Below are 8944 nucleotides of genomic sequence, written 5' to 3' on the forward strand. Positions count from 1 at the left end.
ACAGTAGGCAATCTCATTGAGTGCTTCCTGCTCACCCTATTCTTTGCAGAACAGTGGGCTTTTAATTACAGAACATGGGGAAATTGGGTGGATAGTCTAAGATAAAATATAAAATAAGTGACTATTGAATGTAGAGTGAGAGCAGTTGTCAAACTACGTTTTGAAACTAGGTACTGCAACTTGGAGGGTAAAAACTTGACCATTTGGGTGTGTGCTGGGTTTTTTTATGCAAACACCATTTGAGTTCTTCACCTAGGGCAGCTCTTGTGTGGCTGTGGCTCTGAGGTGGTATGTGCTAAGCTGGTGTTGGAGGTTTTCACTAGCATCCTGTCCCATCTTTATCCAGTGCAAATGGTTTAGATTTGGAAAGAGCAATGTCTTCTCTCCTGTTTGAGACTATGGGCAGTTTATTTGTACTAGGGTTTGCATCAGAAGAAGGTGTAGTTGGGGATTGCAGTAACAAATATGAAAATAGGTATTAGGCAACCAGTTCACCTTCATTGCATTTAACATAAACAGTTTGTGTATCAGTATTCCATTTCCAGCTCCTGCCCTCTTCACAATATTCAGTCATCAGGAGCTGAATCTTCTAGACTAGGAATGACCTTACCTCTTTCCCAGTTAGCCACAGAGTTATACAATGTTCATGCAGCTGCTGTGGAACTAGTTGTAAGCCTGTGTCCTTACGCTCTCCTCACTAACATGGCCTATGTGTATCCAATGAATGCATCCGATGAAGTGAGCTGTAGCTCACGAAAGCTTATGCTCAAATAAATTGGTTAGTCTCTAAGGTGTCACAAGTACTCCTTTTCCTTTTGCCAATACAGACTAACACGGCTGTTACTCTGAAACATGGCCTATATTGTATTTCTTGCATTTCCCAAAGGTATATGAAAGTCACAGAGTGCTCTTCCCCCCATGGATTATTGGACAGGCACTGTTGTTTCTTGTAAGGAGTAATATTGCTCTAGTAAGTTTAATTATTTCTCTAGCAGTTAGAGCAGAAGCCTGAGAATTAAACTCTTGGGGGCTTTTCCACTGCTTCTGTATGTGGTTAGCCAAGATGTGTAAGCTCTCTGCGTCTTAGTTATCCATCTGTCGAATGTGGGTAGGAGTTATCTTAAGGCTGTTGTGATGCTTAGTTAATATTTTAAAAGCACTTTGAGATCAAATTCTTTTGACATTTACAGAATAAATCATTTAAATTTTTTTTATTTGAAATAACTGTTCTGGAGTTCCCTTCAGTTTTGTTTTGTTTAAAGCTAAATGATCAATCAAAATGGAATGTTCAATTTGACTGGAAGCAAATTGTTCTACTTTTTCGGTTGGCTTGAAGAAGTGTAGTTTAAGGTTAACCTAAACAATTTTTAATTTTTTTTTTTTTTTTTTTTTTTTGGTCAGAACTGAAAACCCAGTTATTCACACCACTCTAGTGCTGGCAGTCCTCCAGTGCTTTCCCACGCTTTTCCTTGTGTGCCCAGACAAGTTCTCCCACAACTCATTGGGAAAGAATTAAAGCAGCACAGCTTACTGCAGAACTGTGGGATATGCCATGAGAAGTCCTAGAACCTAGACAAGTTAGTTCAGCAGCAGTGTGGATGCACGTGAGATAAGCCAACGCAGGTGCTCACAGCTGAGTTAACTCTACAGCAAAGCTATATGCTGTGTGCTGCTGGTTTTGGGAAAAAATTCTGTTACTTTGTCTCTCAGAGCAAGTGGAGTTTAGCAAAGCTGCCCTAGAATAATTTATGGTGGAAATTGACCTTTTACTAGTTCCTCTCCACCTCACCTAGCATGATTACAAACTTATCTGTCATTCACCAGTGCGTCGTCTGAAAATGTGTTTTTAGTACGAGTTGTATCATTCAGTAGTCTTGTTTTACTAATACCCCTGTATTAATGGACACATGGCGCCGTTCCCACAGTAGGAGAGCAGAGAAGCGTCGTTTTTCCACTAGATGTCACTGTGCACTGTTAACACATGGAAGGCTGTTGCATTGCACAGCAGCTTGAAGAGGGGAAATAAGGTCTGAGTTATATTTTCATGTACAGAAAAGGGGGGCGGGGGTTGTTTTTCTGGCTGGCTAACTTTTTGTAAGAAAAAACTAGTTAGACCCCAAATTAAGTTAAATAAATATTAACCTGACCCACAAACTTAGAGAGTTTCTGATCTCCGCTGTAAATCCAGAGTAACTCCACTCTGAGGAGTAATTCAGTGGAACTATCTGGATTTACCTTAGTGTGCCTAGAATCAAAATCTGGCCATTAGGATTCACAGGTGGCTTGTTGGCAAATATGCTCTACAGCAGTGATGCCCAACCTTATTACGCAGGAGCCCCATATAAACCTAAGCCTAACCTAGTGTGGGCCAAACAGATTCTACCTATTTTAATAAGATTTAAAGTTGCCTGTACTGATTTATATTTCAAGTTCAGCTTGTTTCGTATGTATTGATAGACAATACTGTACATAGAAACAACCTATTTACCTGGTCAAAATGCTAATGAATTGTGTATATAGTGTTGAAGCAGGCTGCAGGCCTTATGATGTGCTCTGATGGGCTGTAGGTGTAGGCACTCCTGTTCTATAGAAAGGAAACTATTCTTAACAGTATAGAGCTGGACTATTAGAGGTGTAATGCTGTAGCTCTCAAAAGCTCATGCTCAAATAAATTGGTTAGCCTCTAAGGTGCCACTTGTCCTCCTTTTCTTTTTGCGAATACAGACTAACACGGCTGCTACTCTGAAACCTATTAGAGGTGTGATTTGTACTTTTCATTAGAATTCCTGAGCTAATATTCCTAGAGCAGGGGTGGGCAAACTATGGCTGGCAGGCTAGATCCTGCCCACAGATTTGCCACCGCTGTGGTGCCATGGGCCCTGTGCCGCTCACCACGTCCCTGCAGCCCCTGGGGGACGGGGGCAGAGGGCTCTATGTGCTGCTCTTGCCTGTGGGTACCTCCCAGAGAGCTCCCATCAGCCGGGGACGGGAAACCGCAGCCAATGGGAGCTTTGGGGGAGGTACCCACATGTGTGCGGAGCCCTCTGCCCCCTCCCCCAGGGGCCTCAGGGATGTGGTGCCAGCTGCTTCCTGGAGTGGCGCAGGCTCGGAGCACGCTGCTGCCACCCCAGAGCCGCTCTGGGTAAGCGGTGCCAGGCCAGAGCCTGCGCCCTGAACCCCATCCTGCACCCCACACTCTGACTCCCTGCCCTGAGCTCCATGACCCGCCCTGCCCCCCTTCTGGCACACCGCCCCAGCCCTACAGTCATGGCCTTGCAAGCAATTTCCCTACCTCGCTGTGGCCCTCGGGGCAAAAAGTTTGCCCCACCCCGTCTTAGAGTCAGTTTAGGTGTATTAGAGTTTTTGTGGAGTTAAAACAGGGCCCGGGGAGTCAGAAGATCAACTCTGCAACTAACTTAAGTGGTATGAGGCAAGTAAGGCTGTTTCTCTGTGACTTGGTTTCACTATTTTTAAAATACGTATAATACATTTGAAAACACATGAGGCCCTTTGAAAAAAATGCTCTGTAGAAGTGTGAAGTATTCCAGAACAACACTTAACATTAGCAGGGGGCCTTTCATCTGAGGATCTTGGAGTGCTTTACAAGCATTCACTAATTAAGCTTCATGACACCCTGAGGTACAAAAGCATATGCATACATTTTCACTAATGTTAATTATGCCTGCCAGATCAATGGCCTTAAAGTCTATGAGTCTATCCTCACAGCTACTGCTGGGTTATAGGAAATCCATTTGCGCATAGTTTTCTGAAAATGTAGGGTGTAATATTTAAGTGCTCCTCTATTAATAACACATGGAAATCTGGGGTTTTTTACATGTGTATGTACTCTAAAGATAATGGGTGTGCCCTTGAACAGATTAGCACTAGTATAATCCCCTTTACTTTAAAGTGTAATGACTATTTTTTTTCATGAGGAGCAATTATTTAGATTGAGCAGATGACTACAAAGGAAAACGGATATTTGGTGGCAGAAAAGGACAGACTTGAAATTATGCTCATAAAGAACCTTTTACTCATTCTCAAGTGGGTGGGGAAGCCCATTTGAAAACCACATCTTGTAGGGACCATGACAGGGCAAACAGCCACTGGAGACAAGGAAGCTTGTCTTGTTTTCCAAGCATGTGTTGAATGAGGGCCCTGAAATAAATACTGAAATCCTGACACCATTAAGCTCAGAGGCAAAGGTGTATCAGAGTTCCCCTTTTCCCGAGAAGAGAGACACTTGTTTGTATTGCTGGAAGGACTGGACTACACATGGAGTTGTTCATGATTAGCTCCATGTGTGGACACTCACTCTAGAATAAAAGTGCCTTGTCCCTATTTAGTTTAATCCATTGAGTATTCTCTACTGTGAGACCAGAATGTTATATGCCCAGCTGGCAACCTTCAGAAGACACTGATATATAAAAACTAAACATAAAATGTTACATAAACATAAAAATGATCCCTCAATGACAAGGGGAAGTGCTCTGGGGTGTCCTGAAAGTCATCCAAGACCTAGAGAGAACCCAGATTCAAGCAGTTAAGGGAGACTAACTGCCACCAGCAAAAAGAACATATTGTAAGGGGAAGTTACACTAACATCCTCTGAATGGTTCCCTAATCTCCCAGTGTGTAGCAATATCGGAAGTCCACTTCAGTTCCTACTGGATATGGGACACCCTCTTGGATACTTTCAGCAGGAATGAGTGTGGAGACCAAGGCCTGGTCTACATTTAACATTTAGATTGACATTGCTCAGGGATGTGAATTTCACATGCTTCAGCTCAGTAGCTATGCAGACCTATCCCCTAGTGCAGATACATTTAGATCCAGGGAAGAATGCTTCCTTCGACCTAGCTACCCTTGCTCAGGGAAGTGGATGACCTACAGCGACAGAAAAACCCTTTCCATCACTGTGGGAAGCATCTACTCTCGGATGCTACAGCAGCATAGCTACAGCGCCATCGCTGTGCTGCTATAGTACCCATATTGTAGACACGCCCTGAACCACCCTCTCGCCAGCAGAGGTGTTCCCTCTGGTAGGGTTGAGGCATAATTTGTGAAGTAGAGGAAAGTAAAGCTTACGCTGCCATTGTTCATACTGTATCTATTCTAGGATTTTTCACAACCTTCATGAGATCTCCTCTTCCTTCCATATAGCTGAACAAGTGGTATAATTATCGGCACTGATCTTGCACATTAATACTGCAAGGTTGGGACATTAGGCCTCATCTACACTCAAAACTTGCATTGATTTTAACTAAAACCTGCTTTCAAATCGATTTATTTAAACTGCTCTAAAGCCCTGTATGAACACTTAATTAGTTTACAGTTGGCTTGTAAGATTTATCTTAAGTAATAAGCCAGTTGTAAACCAATTTAAGGGCCTGGCTACATAAGAAAATTGTATCAATTTGACTAAGTTTGTTTAGAAACTGATTTAGTTACATTGCCCATGCAATAGCTACTGTGGATACAGTTATACCGGTATGAAGATGCCTTATATATGGGATAAACCACCTTTATACTGATATAACTGCAGACATGCTGGAGTGTTTGTACCATTTAAAACTATATTGGTATTGTTTAAGTTGTACAATTTCTGTGTGTAAGTAACTAAAACTGATTTAGTTGAATGGATACAATTTGTTCATGTAGACAAGGCCTAAGTGTGTTTACAGAAGGTTAACGTAACTAGTTTACAAAGCTATTGTAGTCAAACCAGTGCAAGTTGTGCATGTAGACCATCTCTTCTTATATTTCTGCCCTTTGGAGCAGAAACTGTTTTCGTGTATATTCATGAGGCAGCTTGCACTTTGTTGGTGCTTTACACATAATAAATCATAGCAATTAATAATTCAGGAATACATTTAAATGTAAAGTCTAGTAAATAGAAGCTAGAAAAGAAAGTTTTAGGTATGAAATTAGTTAACTTATTCTGAGAAGGGCTACAGCCCACGACACTAACAAATCTTCTATCATAGAGCAGAACTCTGAAATTGCCTGCAACTTTTCCTTCTAAATTGAGTTGATCGGAAAAATTTTGATAGAACTATTTACTGTTGTAGAATGCAGTTCTGTTGAAATCAAACTACTTTGCAAAATCATGTTGATGTTGCCAAAATTTCACCGTGGAGTGAAAAAAGGAGGAAAAAAAGTTCCAACAATATTAACAAACCACATTTTAACATTTCTGGAATTACATGTTTCAATTTTTCCTTTCAAAATGACGACTTCAATTTTTTATTTTCTATTATGTATAATAAAATTTTTAAAAGTCAAAATCAAAACCATCCATTCAAAGCAAATTTTTTTTCAGTGTTCGTTCATCAGTTTTTAGATATTGTTCCTAATCAGAATGAAAGCAAAATTTTGAAATCTGAAAATGCTTTGCAAAATGGAATTTCCATTCTTCATACAGCTCTATTTTTAAGTAGAAAAGTTCCCTTGTTGTTAGAAAGAGTGCTCTAGTTAATACAGCTATGCTACAGCTTTGGTTTCAATTCTAGCCGACTTTACAGATTAACATAGTAAAGGCAGCCTAAAGATAAGAAGGCGTCAATTATTTTAAATCACTCTGACTATTAGAGGGGTTAGGCCTGCAGCTTTACTTTTACAGACCATTGCAGCTTTAAGCAGGCTACATACATACTGTCCAAAACGGTTGGTCTGAAATTAGACGGAGGAGCTGTGATTTCTTTTGGATGTGCTCAATTGGCATGAATGTATGTGGACACTTAGTGCCCTCCCTCTGCTCTGCCTGGCACAAGAGCTTGAAACATACAAGAAGCCTGATCTTTGAGCACTACAGAGGGCAATGTGCTACTTAAGCACCTTCTTGTAATGTGTGGAAAGAAACATTGCTTAATCATGAGGAGCTGTCACTCTGAGACATGCTGAAAGGCTTCTGCAGCTAGTACTAAAGTATCATTGGAGTTTCTAAAAATTATAGATAATTTCTAACACAAAAGGTATTCTACCCAATGTGGGGTAACTATGTGAGACCTCATTATGATAGAAAAACATTAATTGATCAGTGGACTGGAAGTTGGCAGTTGCCTCGGGCGCAGTGAGCTTGGCCTGATTACATTCATTACTGGCAAACAGAGGACAACCAGTAATATGGCTCCAAAAGAGGTAATTTCCCAACGCTCAGGAAAATTATAAGCAAAATTGATTGAGAGGAAAAACTGAGACCGAAAAAGTGTAAAATGAAAATTAGGAGTTCTTAAAGAGTTTATTAGGCAGCCAAAAAGTCCCCATCCCAAAAGATGACAACATTGGTGAAAAGCTCATCCTGGTTACAAGGGGAAATGAAGGCAGCATTAGAAATACGTATATAATAAATGGAAAGAGTGAAATAGCTAACAATCAATATACATTAGAAGTAATAGTGTAGAAACTTAAGAGAAACTAAAGACATCATGGAAAAACCACCGGCTGACAGGTCCCACCCAGCACAAGAAGTTTTTTTAAGTAGCTCATGTTCAAAATAAATCCTTACAATGGTATATGACTAGATCATTCTCCTCTCTGCAGTGTGACTGGAGGTGCAGGGACTAGAAATGGGTTATGGAATCTTTGTTCAAATACAGCCCAGGTTGCTGGTGACCAAAAAAAGAAAAAAAAATCATTAGAATCAGTTGGCTGCTCGGTGTTTTATATCAATGAGCTGATGGGTCTCAGTCCAGTATCTAAAACATTTCCATAGGCAGCCATTCTCATATCACCTATACAGTGACTGCCGAGTGGGCCAATATCTGTGCTCCAAAAAGCTTGAACAACTGATGCCCATTACTGAGGCGGCAGCTGTAAGTGAAGACGCTGACACTGTATGCTGACAGGAGAGAGCTTTCCCATCAGAGTCGGCATAAAAATACCCACCTTCACAAGCCACAGAAGCTCTGTTGAGGGAGAAGCTCTCCCACCGACATAGTGCTGTACATATCAGCACTTGTGTCGGTCTAACTTGTATTGCTCAGAGGGGTGGTTTATTCATACCCCTGAGTGACATAAGTTATGCCAACACAGGCTGTAGTCCACACATAGCCTTAGGCCCTGTCTACACTGGCAAGTTTCTGCGCACTAAAGCAGCTTTGAGCACTGTCACTCCTGAGGCGTACACACTGCCAAGCCACTCAGGGCATGGCTACACTTGCAGATGTAGAGCGCCGCGAGTTAAACCAGCCCTCGGAGACTGCAGCAGGGAAAGCGCTGCTGTGTGTTAACACTGTCAGCTGCAAGCGCAGTGGTGTGGGAGCGGTGCATTATGGGCAGCTATCCCACAGAGCACCTCTTCCCATTCTGGCGCTGTGGCTTGTGGGAAGGGAGTGAGGGGGGCATTCTGGGTTCTGTCCCAATGCCCCATGATGCATCGCTTTGCATCCCAGCATTCCCTGTGCTTCCATCCATATTTGACGCCATCTTTCAACGTTTTTTGTACTGATACACCCACAGGCAGGAGCAGAAGTCGGCTCCTATGATACAAACTCTTCTTCAAAGTCTAACTTCTTCATTACTCCTATAGTCCAGAGGAGAACCTTCTGACAATCATTCCATCACATTGTTTTTTTAAGCTGTGCTACATGGAAGAATCTTTCAATCTATTTAAGAGCCATTTGATGTTGTTAGCCATCATCTAGGACTTTAGGTCTTCCATAAGACCTGTGGTTGGGAAAGGCGGATAAAAAGGGAGGAAAACACCACTAATACATCCCCACTTAAGCTCTCCCTTATCATTCCACTAGCAGGCAGGAGGAAATAGTTTTCCCAGCTTTCATCATAGAAATAGATGACCCGATGGCTTCTGCACAGAACAAAATCTTTCCACACAGTGTGCCCGAGTGTCTGCATCACTTCTAGGGCTTTGTCAGACCTCCCTTCTGGTCCCTATCTATCAGCATGGTTCCATTACAGCCACCCTGCCAGGGCTGCCCCAGGC

This window comes from Caretta caretta, chromosome 3, assembly GCF_965140235.1.
Source record: "Caretta caretta isolate rCarCar2 chromosome 3, rCarCar1.hap1, whole genome shotgun sequence".
Classification (NCBI taxonomy): domain Eukaryota; kingdom Metazoa; phylum Chordata; order Testudines; family Cheloniidae; genus Caretta; species Caretta caretta.